Source organism: Balaenoptera borealis (genome assembly GCF_965194805.1).
Source record: "Balaenoptera borealis genome assembly, chromosome: 14".
Taxonomy (NCBI): domain Eukaryota; kingdom Metazoa; phylum Chordata; class Mammalia; order Artiodactyla; family Balaenopteridae; genus Balaenoptera; species Balaenoptera borealis.
Window position 1 is genome coordinate 22,101,518 of NC_138875.1, and position 17,404 is coordinate 22,118,921.

Here is a 17,404-nt window from a genome sequence, read left to right on the forward strand (position 1 = left end):
CGGGGAAGGGAGGGCTGACATTGTTCTCGACTGCCTGTTACGTGCCAAGTGCTTTTCGTTCTGGACAAAATGCTTTTGACTGAGATCATGTTTGACCGATGCAAATATTAATGTCAAAGTAGAAGCTAGGATAAAGTAACACTAATTAGTAGGTTTAGAATTTATTTCATATTAAAATACGTGTCGTGAGGTAATTTTTATAGCTTGGCTCAAGCAGCAGTTTTAAGAGTGCACCCTCATTGATGCTTCTCACAGAGATGTGGATATGCTGTTGCTGCTTTCTAACTCTGCCTACTACGTAGCCTACTATGAGGATGAAGTTGACAAAGTAAACCAGTATCAACGACTAGGTCCAGAAGACCTGGAAAAAATTGAAATAGGTCCTGAACCCACTCTTTTTGGTAAGGCAAGGTTCTCCTGCATGCGACTTTACTACAGATATAAAGAAGCAAGTGGCTATTTCCACACCCTGAGAGCTGTAGTGCGCAGTCCAGTAGAGGATGGAAAAGATACCCTTCAGTGCACTGCAGAGATGCTGCAGATCACCAAGCAAGCCATGGGATTAGATGTACCTAAAACAGAGAGAAAGCTTGAGAGGAAGAGCAGTAAGCCTCATGAAGACATCATTGGCATCAGATCTCAAAACCAAGGCTCTTTGGCCCAGGGAAAAAAAAACTTAATGAGCAAATTTTCATCTCTAAATCAAAAAGTGAAACAGACCAAATCCAATATAAATATTGGCAATCTACGAAAGCTAGGGAACTTTACAAAACCTGAAATGAAAGTTAACTCTCTAAAGCCAAACTTAAAGTAAATCTTTGGGAATCAGATAGTTGTCTTGAAACCATGGAAAACACTAGTATGATGGATAATAAAGCCCAGGCAGTCAGATGGGGAAATGTCTTCAGATAATGACTCATACCTCTCTGATGAATTCCTTACAAATTCCAAGTCTGATGAAGACAGGCAGCTAGCTAACTCTTTAGAGAATGCAGGGCCAGTAGACTACGTGCTTCCTAGCTGTGGTGTTATTGCTTCAATACGTCGATTAGGCAGTCGATCCCAGTCTATTAGCAACACTGTTTTTAGCATTCATGTTCCTTCAGAGGTTACAATTGCTCATGAAAGTGGGCTTGGAAAAGGCTGAGTCTTCTCTGAAGAAAAGTCCTTCTGCTGACAACATAAACGACATTGACTGGCTTTGCCAAGCCCGTGGATATTTATTGCCACAGATTTGTTCAAGATGCACAAAACAAAATGACCCAGCTATCAGAAACCAGGTCTGTTTCTCAGGCTAGTGAGGAAGGAAATCAAATGACCAATCAAGTTTCTAACGAAGAAATTCAATTTGAATCAACGGAACGGATACCTTCTCAACCATCTCAATTAGATGTGTCTTTTTCTGCAACAGGCCCACAGCTTTTGTCGGGTGAACCAGTGCATTCAGTTGTATCTCAAAAGACCCCCGGCTCCGAATCTGGCACACTTGAACTTGAGGGAGGGCTTCACGTAACTCCTTCTCCCTCAGAGAGCTGTAGCAACAGAGCAGTCTCTCCCTTTGCAAAGATTCGAAGTTCCATGGTCCAGGTTGCTAATATTACCCAAGCTGGATTAACCCAGGGGATAAGCTTTGCCGTGGCAAAGGTTCAGAAGAGCCCTGAAGAACCTGAAGTAGTTAATGAGGTCCAGCAGAATGAACTTAAAAATATGTTTACTCAATGCAGACACAAATAATTCAGATTTAGTTTTTAGCCACTCAGAATCCTGTGGCTTTTATTTAATCCAAAAAAAAAAAGGAGGTGTCATATAACCTGTACTGTCTTTGAATCTAGGGATCACAAATTCTAATTATGTTTATTTGGAAAGGTTTTAAAAGGAAACTGAACCTGAGGAGATTTCCAAATTTGAGAGTTAGGACAATGGAAGTGCATCATTCTAGAATGTGTAGACCGAAGTAGCTTATACACTACAGAGCAGTTTGTCTCTTTAAAAGTAATTCAGGAATAGATTATTTTGGGACGTAATAACCTGAACCTTTTTTGGAGTGGTGTGGGTGGGTAGAATGTATGAAGTAGACACAAAGGGTGGACATGGATCCATTTAGGTGATTAGCATTTTTCATAATTTGTTTTTGTTCTGTCAGTTCATTTCAAGGTATATACTTAGTTTTCAGTGACTTCAAAGTGTTACTAGTATGGAGAAGCATTTTAATATAAAAACTATTGGTTTCGTTTTTGATGGCTTAACCATTCCCTATAAAGAGTTAATTGAGGGCTAATGGCACTACAGTCAAGAAATGAATGCCCATTTGATCCTAATTTTCCCCACATTCTACTTAAATTTAAAATACTGCTACCTTGTACACCCCAAAGTCTAGGAGCATTAAGACTTGTCAGTCATAAAACCTGAGATGTCAGATGTTAATACCAGCACCTATTAATTTTGCTCTCTTTGCAGAAATGTTAAGAATGTATACATATTGGATACCGGTAATGCTTGAAAGAAGTCTTTCAAGTTGTAATTTTTTGCAGGGGGCAGTCCATAACATCCTGTGTAGACAAGTACAACTGTTGAAAATTTAGTCTGAAACACAACTGTGCTAAAACTTTAGGTTTTATGACTGTAACCTTGACCACGTGGAACCAGGGCCTTGTCTGTAAGCCTATACAGTAAGAAAGTTGTACACCTTATTCCAAACAAGTATTGGTTTGTCTGATATCTTTAGAGCCTTACTCTGTTGAAGTGATTCTCAGCTAAACATTGTTGTAACTTTGATATTTCCACTTTTGTTATTTATTAGTGGTATCTTTTTTTGAAGTGTCAGATGTTGTGACTATTTAAAATAAAATATCATTATAATTTAAAAAGAAAAAAAAAACAGAAAGAAACTAGGCAGTAATATTTCAACTACTAGTTTGCTTCCTGCATTCACCTTATTTGGAGTGAAACATTATTATACAAATGTATTCTTTTTTTTTCTTTAATAGCTCTTTATTGGAGGATAATTGCTTCACAGTACTGTGTTAGTTTCTGTTGTACAACAAAGTGAATCAGCCATATGCATACATATGTCCCCATGTGCCCTCCCTCTTGCATCTCCCTCCCACCCTCCCTATCCCACACTTCTAGATCATCACAAAACACCAAACTGATCTCCCTGTGCTATGCTGCTGCTTCCCACTAGCTAACTATTTTACATTCGGTAGTGTATATATGTCAGTGCTACTCTCACTTCGCCCCAGCTTCCTCCTACCACTCCATGTCCTCAAGTACATTCTCAATGTCTACATCTTTATTCCTGCCCTGAAACTAGGTTCATCAGTACCATTTTTTTTTTTTTTTAGATTCCACATATATGCGTTAGCATACAGTATTTGTTTTTCTCTTTCTGACTTCACTCTGTATGACAGACTCTAGGTCCACCCACCTCACTACAAATAACTCAATTTCGTTTCTTTTTATGGCTGAGTAATATTTCATTGTATATATGTGCCACATCTTCTTTATCCATTCATCTGTTGATGGACACTTCGGTTGCTTCCATGTCCTGGCTATTGTAAATAGTACTGCAGTGGACATTGTGGTACATGCCTCTTTTGGAATTATGGTTTTCTCAGGGTATATCCCAGTAGTGGGATTGCTGGGTCAAATGGTAGTTCTATTTTTAGTTTTTTAAGGAACCTCCATACTGTTTTCCATAGTGGTTGTATCAATTTACATTCCCACCAATAGTGCAGGAGGGTTCCCTTTTTACCACACCCTTTCCAGCATTTACTGTTTCTAGATTTTTTGATAATGGCCATTCTGACTGTCATGAGGTGATACCTCCTTGTAGTTTTGATTTGCATTTCTCTAATAATTAGTGATGTTGAGCATCTTTTCATGTGCCTCTTGGCCATCTGTAAGTCTTCCTTGGTGAGATATCTATTTAGGTCTTCTGCCCATTTTTTAACCGGATTGTTTGTTGTTTTGATATTGAGTTCCATGAGCTGTTTGCATATTTTGGAGATTAATCCTTTGTCTGTTGTTTCATTTGCAAATATTTTCTCCCATTCTGAGGGTTGTCTTTTTGTCTTGTTTATGGTTTCCTTTGCTGTGCGAAAGCTTTTAAGTTTAATTAAGTCCCATTTGTTTATTTTTGTTTTTATTTCCATTACTCTAGCAGGTGGGTCAAAAAAGATCTTGCTGTGATTTATGTCAGAGACTGTTTTTCCTATATTTTCCTCTGTCTTATGGTGTCTGGTCTTACATTTAAGTCTTTAATCCATTTGGAGTTTATTTTGTGTATGGTGTTAGGGAGTGTTCTAATTTCATTCTTTTACATGTAGCTGTCCAGTTTTCCCAGCACCACGTATTGAAGAAGCTGTCTTTAGAAATGTATTCTGTTTTTCTTAAAGAACTGGTGTCCTTGTCTTTGTCCCTCTCAAAGCACAGCTGTCAAAGGACAACAAGAGGGAAATGCCTTGAGAGCAGAATCAAGAACCCTTAGATTAGCTGGATAAAGATTCTTGACTCCCTATTGAGGAGGCAAAGGACCATTCTGCTATTCCTCATTTTATGAGTTATAGGTCAGTCTTCAAGGCAAGCAGGAGTTCACAATTTAGGTGGAGGCACAGAGGCTCGACTCTGTAACATTTCATCTTTTTAAAAACAGCTGAAGCAAATATGGTCAACATTAATATTTGATAGCACATGTATCCTTTCTATGCTCCTGTCTGTCAGGAATAATTTTTTTACCTTTATTATTTGAAATAATGACCTAAGTAAGATTTTAAGAACAGCAGTGAAAACAAGTGAACCAACATAAATCAGGATATAAAGACTAAGAGTCAAGGGAAACTTTGTGGTCAAACTTCTGGTTGGACAGTAAAATAAATAAATAGATAAATATCTTTTTAAATCATAGAAACTGGTTAGGCAGAAAAAATTACAAAATAATAAAAAAAAATAATAAGCACAGAAATCGCTTGGGCGGAAAAGAATAGGCAAGAGACAAAAGAGCTTGTATTAATGCCAAGACCACCTTGGATTTCCCAGTAAGGAAATGGTCACGAACATCTTTCTAGGACAAAAATCAATCTCCGAATATGGCCTCTTTGATGTAGAAGCAAGGAAGTGATGGACTGTTGGTTCCTGTTGTCAGGGAGGATGGCCTGTTCATCACCCAGCACAGTTCTCAGGACATCGTTGGTCCTAAATAATGCTTCTTGAACTGAAATGAGTACCTATGAGAGTAGACAGCAAAGTCAGGCATGGGACACGGCACCTGAAGACGTGGGCTCTAACCAATGCCTCCCCACTCCGATCACAAAGAGCACCTCATGCCCCCTAATTCTGGAGTGAGGCTAGGCAGGCTGCTGCTGGAGTTTGCAGCAGGATGGCTGCAGACACACCCCTTGTTCACGCGTCTTTAAATTGATCTTCTCTTCCATTCCCTACTCTTGAGATCACACTGAGCATCTGTCCGGGTTCCTGCTGTTCCTTCTCAGAGCGGAAGCTCTGCGCAGCTGTGCGTAGTGAGAGGCATGGCCTTAGGTGTGGGTCCTGGCTGCAGCCATGGCTCAGACTAGCAGAAATCCCTTCTTGCCATGTCCTAGTAAACATAACTTATAAGTGATGCTGTTGAAATTGCTCCAGAGGCCAGATGGCAGGTCTGTAGCCAGCAAAAGCCTCCATCCCTAGGAATCAGCCAACTGGGGGATTGCCCTGGGCCTGGCGGCACGGACAGTGCTTCACTCAGAGTTCCACACATGAAGCACGTGCGCATTCAGATAATCAGCTTCTCTCTGCTTTCCAACGTGAGAGGGAAGCGTTCCTTCTCTCTTCCGTGTCCTGCAACTGTGTTTCATGTGCAAAGCTGCAGTGATCATCCCTTGAGTCTGATTTCACTGTGTAAAATGCTGGGCCGAGAGAAACATGGTAGGAAGCCTTTCACCCACCAACGGGCCGCTGTACAGGCACTTGCAGCCGTCAGGAGTTGAGAAGCTATAGGAAGTCGGCCATCCTCAGGGCCTCACACACCTTCAGTCTGGTACAGGGCAGGGCCTGGAAGCTGATTATCCCCATGGACCCACTGTGGGCACGCAGAGCACAAGAATGCTGCCCCCAGGGCTAGAACACGAGCAAGAGAAAGAAAAAGTTTCTCCCTTGGTGGAGAAAGGGTGATGACCACTGCCCCAAAGACTTCGGTAACTTCTTGATCTCAGCTCTCCTCTCTCTGTTCTAAAGCTGTAACAACTTGATTTGCCTCCAGATAGCTGATGCCCTTAGAGTTCAGGGAAATGTATGTGATCGGATCTAGCCATGAGGCAGATGACTTGAGCGAACTTTTCCCAAGTGAGAGAGGATTCATTGGCACTTCTGTCCGATCAGTACTGGGGCTGGGTGCACCGCAGCTACAGGAGCCGTCCTCATAAGCAGAGTGGTTTACTTGCTATAATTGGGTTTGTAACCAGCTCAGAGAATCACGAGGCAGGACTCCTCAGGGCCATCTGCTTCCTGCCTAACGTGCAAACCCTGATGCACACGTTTGCCTCCTGCTTTGCTATTGCTGGGGCCAATGCCACACTCCTCCCCCTCTCACAAAGCACTTCCCCTGAAAGCCACTCAAACCCCACGCCTTCAATTGAAAGTTTCTAAACCCATTCTCAGAAAGGGTGGCTTGTCAAGACCCTGGGACTTTCATTCCTGTAACATGCCCTGTAACTAGATGAACTAGTTACAAGTAGTTTATCCATTGATTAAAGCAGATTCAAAGAGTCTCCTTGCAGGGGGCAACCTATTAGTCCTAAGATTTGAGTGTAACACACTGCATATTTCAAATGTGTTTCCTACAACTGATCCCTGCCCCAAATCAGAGTGACTTCACCCGACGTGTTGAGATGTGGATTCTCACTTGAGTGTCCACTGAACTACGTATGTGCTTCCCCCATCCCCAGCCCCCGTGCTGCACTCTCTGTGAGACCAGGGACAAGAGGTATTGGTTTATTTATGCTGTACCCAGCACATCTTAAAACTCAAATATGTGATGGACAAAGAATAAATGCTTTGACGAATAAAGCAATAACCTGAAAATGCTAGGTTGAAATACTGTTAGGTTTTGCCTGCTGTTTGGTTTTTGTCTGTTTTGGTTTTGTTTAGAGGTTTGTTTTGGTTTGAATAGGTGATCCTCAGGCAGAACTGTGCTGAAATGGAAGTTCAAGTTTAGGAGGGAAGACGGTTGCAGAACTGAGGCCCGCCTGACTGCAGCCAGTTTGCCTGCCAGAAGCAGAAGTCAAAGACGTTCTCCTTTGCTTCTTTCTGCCTGAGAACACACCTGAAAATAGTTACTCTGCAAGGGTCCCGCAGAGCCTCGGATGCCCCCGCAGCTGTTCTTCATCAAAACACCATGACTAGCCATCATGCCCCTCCCTGTGAAGGACTGTTTCTGTGTCCTGTATTCAACTGCCAGGGAGTATATTCCTCGAACTTCAACTTCAGCGGTTCTCTGCCACCACTTCCGTGGCCGGAGGCCTGGGGTTACTGGTCAAGTCCTCAAAATAGCCTTTTTAGACTTTCACAGTTTTTGATTGCTTTGGTCAGAAGATGGGCTGTCCAGAGAAACCACGCATGGGTCAAGCCCTCCATCGGAAAGGGAAGTTCAGACATCCTTTCACAGTCGTAGCATCCGGGCAAGTGCAGGCTTGGGCCAGCTGTTCCTCCAAATGCATAGCTGCTGCCTCGTGGCCCCAATTCATGTGCTACGATCAGAGGAGGGCAGTGTGTGTGGGACACAGAGAGGAGATTGGACTCGTGAGCACGGGGCAGCAGGTCAGTCGCAGTCTGCCCCCTGCCCCGTGGTGCACAGCTCTTTCCTAGCACGTGTGCAGGGAGACAGAGGTACATCCATCTGAGGTTTACTTTGCAGCCCAGCTGGGCAACTTGATACGGGCAATGATCGATGTTGATGGAGAATACATAGGGAGGGAAGGAGAGGAAAAACATGAGAGGGGGTCGGGATGAGTGAGTAGAGGAGGGGAGGTGGGAGAATGAGGAGTAGAGAGAAAACGAAAGGGAGTTCTAAATATCAATCAATCTTCCCATCTGGTTGCTTTCCCCACCCACACTGCAGGCTCTAGGGGCACGCCCCACCCGAAAATGGACCTGAGAAAAGTCACTACCGAGTTACAGTCAGGCTTATTTTGTGAACGTTCCCATTCAGCATCCGCAGTTTAACCCTGGGTGAGCCTTGTTCCCTTTCACCAACATCCATGATAACAGATACTTTAGATGTGTCATTCTTTTTCCTTTTTTAATGAAGGATAGTTGCTGTACATTATATGTTACAGGTGTACAATATCGTGATTCACAATATTTAAAGGTTATAGTCTGTAGTTACTATAAAATATTGGCTATATTCCCTATGTTGTACAACATATCCTGTGTATAGCTTATTTTATACATAATAGTTTGTAGCTCTTCATCCCCTAATCCTATATTGCCCTTCCCCCTTCCCTCTCCCCACTGGTTGTTCTCTATATCTGTGAGTCTGCTTTTTTGTAATTTTAACTAGTTTACTGTGTTTTTTTTTTAGAGTCCACATATAAGTGACATCACAGTATTTGCCTTCCTCTGGCTTATTTAATTTAGCATAATGCCTTCCAAATCCATCCAAGTTGCTGCAAATGGCACATCTTCTTTATCCATTCATCTGTTGATGGACACTTAGGTTGCTTCCATATCTTGGCAATTGTAAATAATGCTGCTATGAACACTGGGGTCCATGTATCTTTTCAAATTAGTGTTTTTCTCTTTTTTCAGATATACACCCAGGAGTGCAACTGGTGGTCATATGGTAGTTCTTTTAGTTTCTTAGAAACCTCCATACTGTTTTCCATAGTGGCTGCACTAATTTACATTTCCACCACCAGTGCAGGAGGGTTCCTTTTCTCCCAGGTGTGATATTCTTTATAGTCAGTGCCTTCACATACATTATTTCATTACGCTCCCTTAACAACCTTATAGGTCACACAGAGAAGAAAAATTGTCTTCTGTTAAAGATGAAGAAACTGGGAATCAGAGAGATAAGTTCTCACCAAGATCACACAGCTGTGGCAGAGGGAAGAATAAAATCCAGGTTTCCCGGCTCCATTCGACACCTGTCTGCATAATGTTTATATATAGACAAGGGGACTCACTGAATCAATGCAGGAATCCTTAAAGGATTGTCAGAGTTCTCAAGACATAGTCCTCGGTTACTATCATTTGTCTCATTTTTTGGCTTAGACCACAAAGGTACCCACTAAATCACTTGTCACCTTGCAAAGGGGAGGACAAGGAAGATTAGCCACTTCATCTCTGACCCTCACCTTCTAACACCGATCACTCTGTAGACTAGTTATGTTGTCACCTGTGTGCTTCAAAGAGAGAGCGATACACACTCCTTTACCAAGGTCTTGGGTAAGGGCAGTATGGGAGTCTATCACAAAGGAATACATTGGGGCTACATCAGAGGTAAGACCCCAAAGACGGATGGTCAGAGAAGGACCCTGTTTTGAGGGAGGGCCAGGAGAGGGTAAATGCCACAGTAGAACCTCAGCGTTCTCTCTGATCTGTGAACAACCCTGTTGGGGAAAGTTCCAAAGTAAATTGTAGACCTTCTCTCCCCATCCCCAGGGCCATGAGCATAAGTTCTCTAAATATTAAATTTTTATATTTAATTCTATTAGTTACTACCTATATTTGTGTGTATGTAAATATTTAATATCTTCTTACAGAGGTAGCACCCAAGAAACAGAGAGGTTAAGTACCTTGTTCAGGTACATTCAGCATATTCGGTGGTATAGCAATAAGGACTTCTGTGCCTAGCAACATTATTTATTATAAGTTGTTTATATTATTATACTGTCTCCCCAGTGATCTTGCAGGGTCTTTAATGCCAGGGTCTGGATTGTATGCATCTGTCCCATACTGCCTTGCGAGTTATTAGACAAAGAAGAGATCTCAGTGGAGTTAGAATAACTAGGCTCCAATTGTGTCCATGGGCCAAGCAGGTCCCCCTGTGGACCTCCGCTTCATCATCTCCAAAATGATTAGACTCAGTTCATGGGACCTCTTCCAGCTCTAACATTCAATGATCCTATTATGCCCCATCCCTCCATTCCTACCCTACTGCAGAGCACAGCAAGAAATAAGCTTCCTTCCAAATAACGACTTGGGGCACCTCCACCCCTGTCAGCAGGCAGCCCCAGCACAGTGCTCCAGTAGACCAGGAGAAGGTTTAGGTCCCTGCCTCCCCCTCGCTGCTCCCTCTTCCCTCCCCAACTTTCCCCCTACACACCTGTCTCCAGACCTTGGCTTCCTGGGTCACAGTGGGAAACTCCCACCTACCAGCTGGGTTGATTTTATTCTTGAGAAAAGAGAACAGCTGGGTGATTTAAAGATGGAACTTACGACCCACTTAACTAGTCAACTCTAGTTGTCAAGCCCCGAAGCTGTATTTAAGGACTGGAGCTGTGGATGTGACATGAAAGCCAAGAGGCCCAGATGCTTTGTTCCCAACCCTCCCCCGCCAGCAGGAGGGACTGCATACTTTATGAGATTTTTTCCAAAGAGCTTCTGCTGGGTTGCTTTGGTCTTTTTCTTCTCTTTATAAAAGGTATTTACTAGTGTATGGTCTTTTGAGCCTTTTGGCTTAGGGAAGAAAGGGTCAGCACGTTAACAAATTAGACATGTTCCCCCTGGCCAGGCCATCGAAAGCTAATTTTTACTTGGTCTCAGCCTAACCCATCTTCAGCTCCTGACAGTATCTAAATGATGGAAAGCTTTGTTCAAATTCATAAAATATTTTACAGAGGAGTAAAACAGATCTTACAGACCCGTTTCTCATTAAAAAGTCAATGCCGGGAACATCTGATGCTATAGAACTGTCTGATTCAACTTGGCAGGTCAAGCCTGACTAATCCTATCTTCTGACTGGGATGAATTTATTTCCCCTGAAAATGATTTTCTCACAAGCTGCCGGATTATGTACTCTAAACTTATATTTTTATAAGACATTACTAGAATGTTGATCAAACCTAATTCATCCATTAAACAAAATGCAGGGGAAAAATCTACACTGCAAATTAATACTTAGAAGCCATAAGCAAGGAATTCTAAGTCCTATTAGAAATTGGATGGTGTCCTCAGCCAAAGAGCAGAGTCAGAAAGAACACTTGGAAGAAAACCTTTTTCAAGTTTACATAGTCTGAGTCCATAGCTGTTATAGTTGGAAAACATGAGAACCTACTTTTTCAAACTTTCTTTAGAATCAGTAAATTAAGACAAATACTACTATATGACATAAAGACCACTGGACCCAGAATCAGAACTGGGTTCTATGTTTAGTTCTGCCTCTTACTCATTTTGGGATACTAGGGGGAAAAAACACTTCCCCTTTCTGGGCCCCAATTACTTCATCTATTAGTGTAGTTTTCAAACTTGTCTTTTTATTGCATCCAGCAGTTTTATTCTTTGGCTCTCAATTTAAGTGTTAATTACATAGACAAACTTCTAATGTGGGCCCTAAATATTTAGGCCTCTTTCCCAAGGTCAAATCCACACTCACCTTGTTAACCCTCACTTCATCTTTAAGAATGCCTGATATGGTCTCTCATTTTAGAGTGCTGCTTTCAGAACTGTGTCTTTAGCTAATGTGTTTTTTTAGCTATTTTTATGTGTAATCCTTAGTGTTTTTTCTGGGTAAACTGTTATCCTAATACCCAAAACGCGATTTCCCATGTGTTCTCCAAATGTCCCCATTTTTCTTTCTGGGCAGAGCTAAGATTACATGTCTCTGCCACCTTTTTTTTTTTTTTTAACATCTTTATTGGAGTATAATTGTTTTACAATGGTGTGTTAGTTTCTGCTATATAACAGAGTGAGTCAGCTATATATATATATGTATATCCCCATTTCTCCTCCCTCTTGCGTCTCCTTCCCACACTCCCTATCCCAACCCTCTAGGTGGACACAAAGCACCGAGCTGATCTCCCTGTGCCATGCGGCTGCTTCCCACTAGCTATTTTACATTTGGTAGTGTATATATGTCCATGCCACTCTCTCACTTTGTCCCAGCTTACATTTCCCCCTCCCTGTGTCCTGAAGTCCATTCTCTACATCTGCGTCTTTATTCCTGACCTGCCCCTAGGTTCGTCATAACCAATTTTTTTTTCTTTTAGATTCTATATATATGTGTTAGCATATGGTATTTCTTTTTCTCTTTCTGACTTACTTCACTCTATATGACAGACTCTATGTCCATCCACCTCACTACAAATAACTCAATTTTGTTTCTTTTTATGGCTAACATTCCATTGTATATATGTGCCACATCTTCTTCATCCATTCATCTGTTGTTGGACACTTGGGTTGCTTCCATGTCCTGGCTATTGTAAATAGAGCTGCAATGAATATTGTGGTACATGACTCTTTTTGAATTATGGTTTTCTCAGGGTATATGCCCAATAGTGGGATTGCTGGGTCGTATGGTAGTTCTATTTTTAGAATTTTAAGGACCTCATACTGTTCTCCATAGTGGCTGTATCAATTGACATTCCCACCAACAGTGCAGGAGGGTTCCCTTTTCTCCACACCCTCTCCAGCATTTATTGTTTGTACATATTTTGATGATGGCCATTCTGACTGTCGTGAGGTGATATCTCATCGTAGTTTTGATTTGCATTTCTCTAGTGATTAGTGATGTTAAGCATCCTTTCATGCGTTTGTTAGCAATCTGTGTATCTTGTTTGGAGAAATGTCTATTTAGGTCTTCTGCCCATTTTTGGATTGGGTTGCTTGTTTTTTTGATATTGAGCTGCATGAGCTGATTGTATGTTTTGGAGATTAATCCTTTGTCAGTTTCTTCATTGGCAAATGTTTTCTCCCATTCTGAGGGTTCTCTTTCGTCCTGTTTATGGCTTCCTTTGCTGTGCAAAACTTTTAAGTTTCATTAGGTCCCATTTGTTTATTTTTGTTCTTATTTCCATTTCTCTAGGAAATGGGTCATAAAGGATCTTGCTGTGATTTATGCCATAGAGTGTTCTGCCTACGTTTTCCTCTAAAAGTTTGATAGTGTCTGGCCTTATATTTACGTCTTTAATCCATTTTGAGTTTATTTTTGTGTACAGTATTAGGGAGTGTTCTAAGTTCATTCTTTTAAATGTACCTGTCCAGTTTTCCCAGCACCACTTATTGAAGAGACTGTCTTTTCTCCATTGTATATTCTTGCCTCCGTTATCAAAGATAAGGTGACAATACGTGTGTGTGTTTATCTCTGGGCTTTCTATCCTGTTCCACTGATCTATATGTCTGTTTTTGTGCCAGTACCATACTGTTTTGATTACTCTAGGTTTGTAATATAGTCTGAAGTCCAGGAGCTTGATTCCTCCAGCTCCATTTTTCTTTCTCAAGATTGCTTTGGCTTTTTTCAGGGTCTTTTGTGTTTCCATACAAACTGTGAAAGTTTTTGTTCTAGTTCTGTGAAAAATGCCATTGGTAGTTTGATAGGGATTGCATTGAATCTTTAGATTGCTTTGGGTAGTATAGTCATTTTCACAATGTTGATTCTTCCAATCCAAGAACATGGTATATCTCTCCATCTATTTGTATCATCTTTAATTTATTTCATCAGTTTCTTATAATTTTCTGCATACAGCTCTTTTGTCTTTTTAGGTAGGTTTTTTTCCTAGATATTCTTTTTGTGAAGTTGTAAATGGGAGTGTTTTCTTAATTTCACTTTCAGATTTTTCATCATTAGTGTATAGGAATGCAAGAGATTTCTGTGCATTAATTTTGTATCCTGCTACTCTACCAAATTCATTGATTAGCTCTAGTAGTTTTCTGGTAGCATCTTTAGGATTTTCTCTGTAAAGTATCATGTCATCTGCAAACAGTGACAGTTTTAATTCTTCTTTTCTGATTCGGATTCCTTTATTTCTTTTTCTTCTCTGATTGTTGTGGCTAAAACTTCCAAAACTATGTTGAATAATAGTGGTGAGAGTGGCCAACCTTGTCTTGTTGCACATCTTAGTGGAAATGGTTTCAGTTTTTCACCATTGAGAACAATGCTCGCTGTGGTTTTGTCATATATGGCCTTTATTATGTTGAGGTAAGTTCCCTCTATGCCTACTTTCTGCAGGGTTTTTATCATAAATAAGTGTTGAATTTTATGAAAACATTTTTCTGCATCTACTGAGATGATCATAAAGTTTTTATCCATCAGTTTGTTAATATGATGTATCACATTGATTGATTGGCGTATATTGAAGAATCCTTGCATTCCTGGGATAAACCCCACTTGATCATGGTGTATGATCCCTTTAATGTGCTGTTGGATTCTGTTTGCTAGTATTTTGTTGAGGATTTTTGCATCTATGTTCATCAGTGATGTTGGCCTGTAGTTTTCCTTTTTTGTGACATCTTTGTCTGGTTTTGGTATCAGGGTGATGGTGGCCTCATAGAATGAGTCTGGGAGTGTTCCTCACTCTGCTGTATTTTGGAAGTTTGAGAAGGATAGGTATTAGCTCTTCTCTAAATGTTTGATAGAATTAGCCTGTGAGGCCATCTGGTCCTTGGCTTTTGTTTGTTGGAAGATTTTTAATAACAGTTTCAATTTCAGTGCTTTCAAATTTCAGTGCTTGTGATTGCTCTGTTTATATTTTCTATTTCTTACTGGTTCAGTCTCAGAAGGTAGTGTTTTTCTAAGAATCTGTCCATTTCTTCCCGGTTGTCCATTTTATTGTCATATAGTTGCTTGTAGTAATCTCTCATGATCCTTTGTATTTCTGCAGTGTCAGTTGTTACTCCCCCTTTTTCATTTCGAATTCTATTGATTTGAGTCTTCTTCCTTTTTTTCTTGATGAGTCTGGCTAACGGTTTATCAATTTTGTTTATCTTCTCAAAGAACCAGCTTTTAGTTTTATTTATCTTTGCTATCATTTCCATCATTTCTTTTTCATTTATTTCTCATCTGACCTTTATGATTTCTTTCCTCTGCTAACTTTGGGTTTTCTTGTTCATCTTTCTCTAATTGCTTTAGGTGTAAGATTAGGTTGTTTATTTGAGATGTTTCTTGTTTCTTAAGGTAGGATTGTATTGCTATAAACTTCCCTCTTACAACTGCTTTTGCTGCAACCCATAGGTTTTGGGTCATCGTGTTTTCATTGTCATTTTTTTCTAGGAACTTTTTGATTTCCTCTTTGATTTCCTCAGTGATCTCCTGGTTATTTAGTAGTGTATTGTTTAACCTCCATGTGTTTGTATTTTTTACAGATTTTTTCCTATAATTGATATCTAGTCTCATAGCATTGTGGTCGGAAAAGATACTTGATACAATTTCAATTTTCTTAAATTTACCAAGGCTTGATTTGTGACCCTAGATATAGTCTATCCTGGAGAATGTTACATGAGCACTTGAGAAGAAAATGTATTCTGTTGTTGTTGGATGGAATGCCCTATAAATATCAATTAAGTCCATCTTGTTTAATATATCATTTAAAGCTTGTGTTTCCTTATTTATTTTCATTTTGGATGATCTGTCCATTGGTGAAATGGGGTGTTAACGTCCCCTACTATGATTGTGTTACTGTCGATTTCCCCTTTTATGTCTGTTAGTATTTGCCTTATGTATTGAGGTGCTCCTATGTTGGGTGCATAAATATCTACAATTGTTATACCTTCTTCTTGGATCGATCCCTTGATCATTATATAGTGTCCTTCTTTGTCTCTTGTAATAGTCTTTATTTTAAAGTCTATTTTGTCTGATATGAGAATTGCTACTCCAGCTTTCTTTTGATTTCCATTTGCATGGAATATCTTTTTCCATCCCCTCACTTTCAGTCTGTATGTGTCTCTAGGTCTGAAGTGGGTCTCTTGTACATAGCATACATACAGGTCTTGTTTTTGTATCCATTCAGCCAGTCTATGTATTTTGGTTGGAGCATTTAATCCATTTACATTTAAGGTAGTTATTGATGTGTATGTTCCTATTACCATGTTCTTAATTGTTTTCGGTTTGTTATTGTAGGTCTTTTCCTTCTCTTGTGTTTCCTGCCTAGAGAAGTTCCTTTAGCATTTGTTGTAAAGCTGGTTTGGTGGTGCTGAATTCTCTTAGCTTTTGCTTGTCTGTAAAGGTTTTAATATCTCTGTCAAATCTGAATGAGCTTCTTGCTATGTAGAGTAATCTTGGTTGTAGGTTTTTCCCTTTCATCACTTTAAATATGTCCTGCCACTCCCTTCTGGCTTACAGAGTTTCTGCTGAAAGATCAGCCATTAACATTATGGGGATTCCCTTGTATGTTATTTGTTTCCTTTCCCGTGCTGCTTTTAATATTTTTTCTTTGTATTTAATTTTTGATAGTTTGATTAATATGTGTCTTGGCATGTTTCTCCTTGGATTTATCCTGTTTGGGACTCTCTGTGCTTACTGGACTTGATTGACTATTTCCCTTCCCATATTAGGGAAGTTTGCAACTATAATCTCTTCAAATATTTTCTCAGTCCCTTTTTTATTTCTCTTCTTCTTCTGGGACCCCTGTAATTCGAATGTTGGTGCATTTAATGCTGTCCCAGAGGTCTCTGAGACTGTCCTCAATTCTTTTCATTCTTTTTTCTTTATTCTGCTCTGTGGTAGTTACTTCCACTATTTTATCTTCCAGGTCACGTATCCGTTCTTCTGCCTCAGTTATGCTGCTATTGATTCCTTCTAGAGAATTTTTAATTTCATTTATTATGTTGTTCATCATTGTTTGCTCTTTAGTTCTAGGTCCTTGTTAAACGTTTCTTGCATTTTTGCCATTCTATTTCCAACATTTTGGATCATCTTTCCTATCATTACTCTGAATTCTTTTTCAGATAGGTGGCCTATTTCTTCTTCATTTGTTTAGTGTGGTGCGATTTTAACTTTGCTCCTTCATCTGCTGTGTATTTCTATGTCTTCGCAGTTTGCTTAACTTACTGTGTTTGGGATCTTTTCGCAGGCTGCAGGTTTGTAGGTCCTGTTGTTTTTGGTGTCTGCCTCCAGTGGGTAAGGTGGGTTCAGTGGGCTGTGCAGGCTTCCTGGTGCAGATGACTGGTGCCTGTGTTCTGGTGGATGAGGCTGGATCTTGTCTTTCTGGTGGCAGGACTGCATACGGTGGTGTGTTTTTGGGTGCCTGTGAACTTATTATGATTTTAGGCAGCCTCTCTGCTAATGGGTGGGGTTGTGTCCTGTCTTGCTAGTTGTTTGGCATAGGGTGTCCAGCGCTGAAGCTTGCCGGTCATTGAGTGGAGCTGGGTCTTAGCATGGAAATGGAGATCTCTGAGAGAGCTTTCACTGTTTGGTATTACATGGGGCCGGGAGGTCTCCCGTGGACCAATGTCCTGAACTCAGCTCTCGCACCTCAGA

General features: G+C 40.5%; 1 pseudogene across 1 annotated transcript; it reads left to right on the forward strand.

The window, feature by feature from the left end:
• Positions 1 to 226: 226 nt before the first annotated feature.
• On the forward strand, positions 227 to 12,378 carry LOC309610720 (phosphatidylinositide phosphatase SAC2 pseudogene; annotated as a pseudogene). Its single transcript has one exon. The product of its transcript is annotated as a phosphatidylinositide phosphatase SAC2 pseudogene (transcript).
• Positions 12,379 to 17,404: the final 5,026 nt, after the last annotated feature.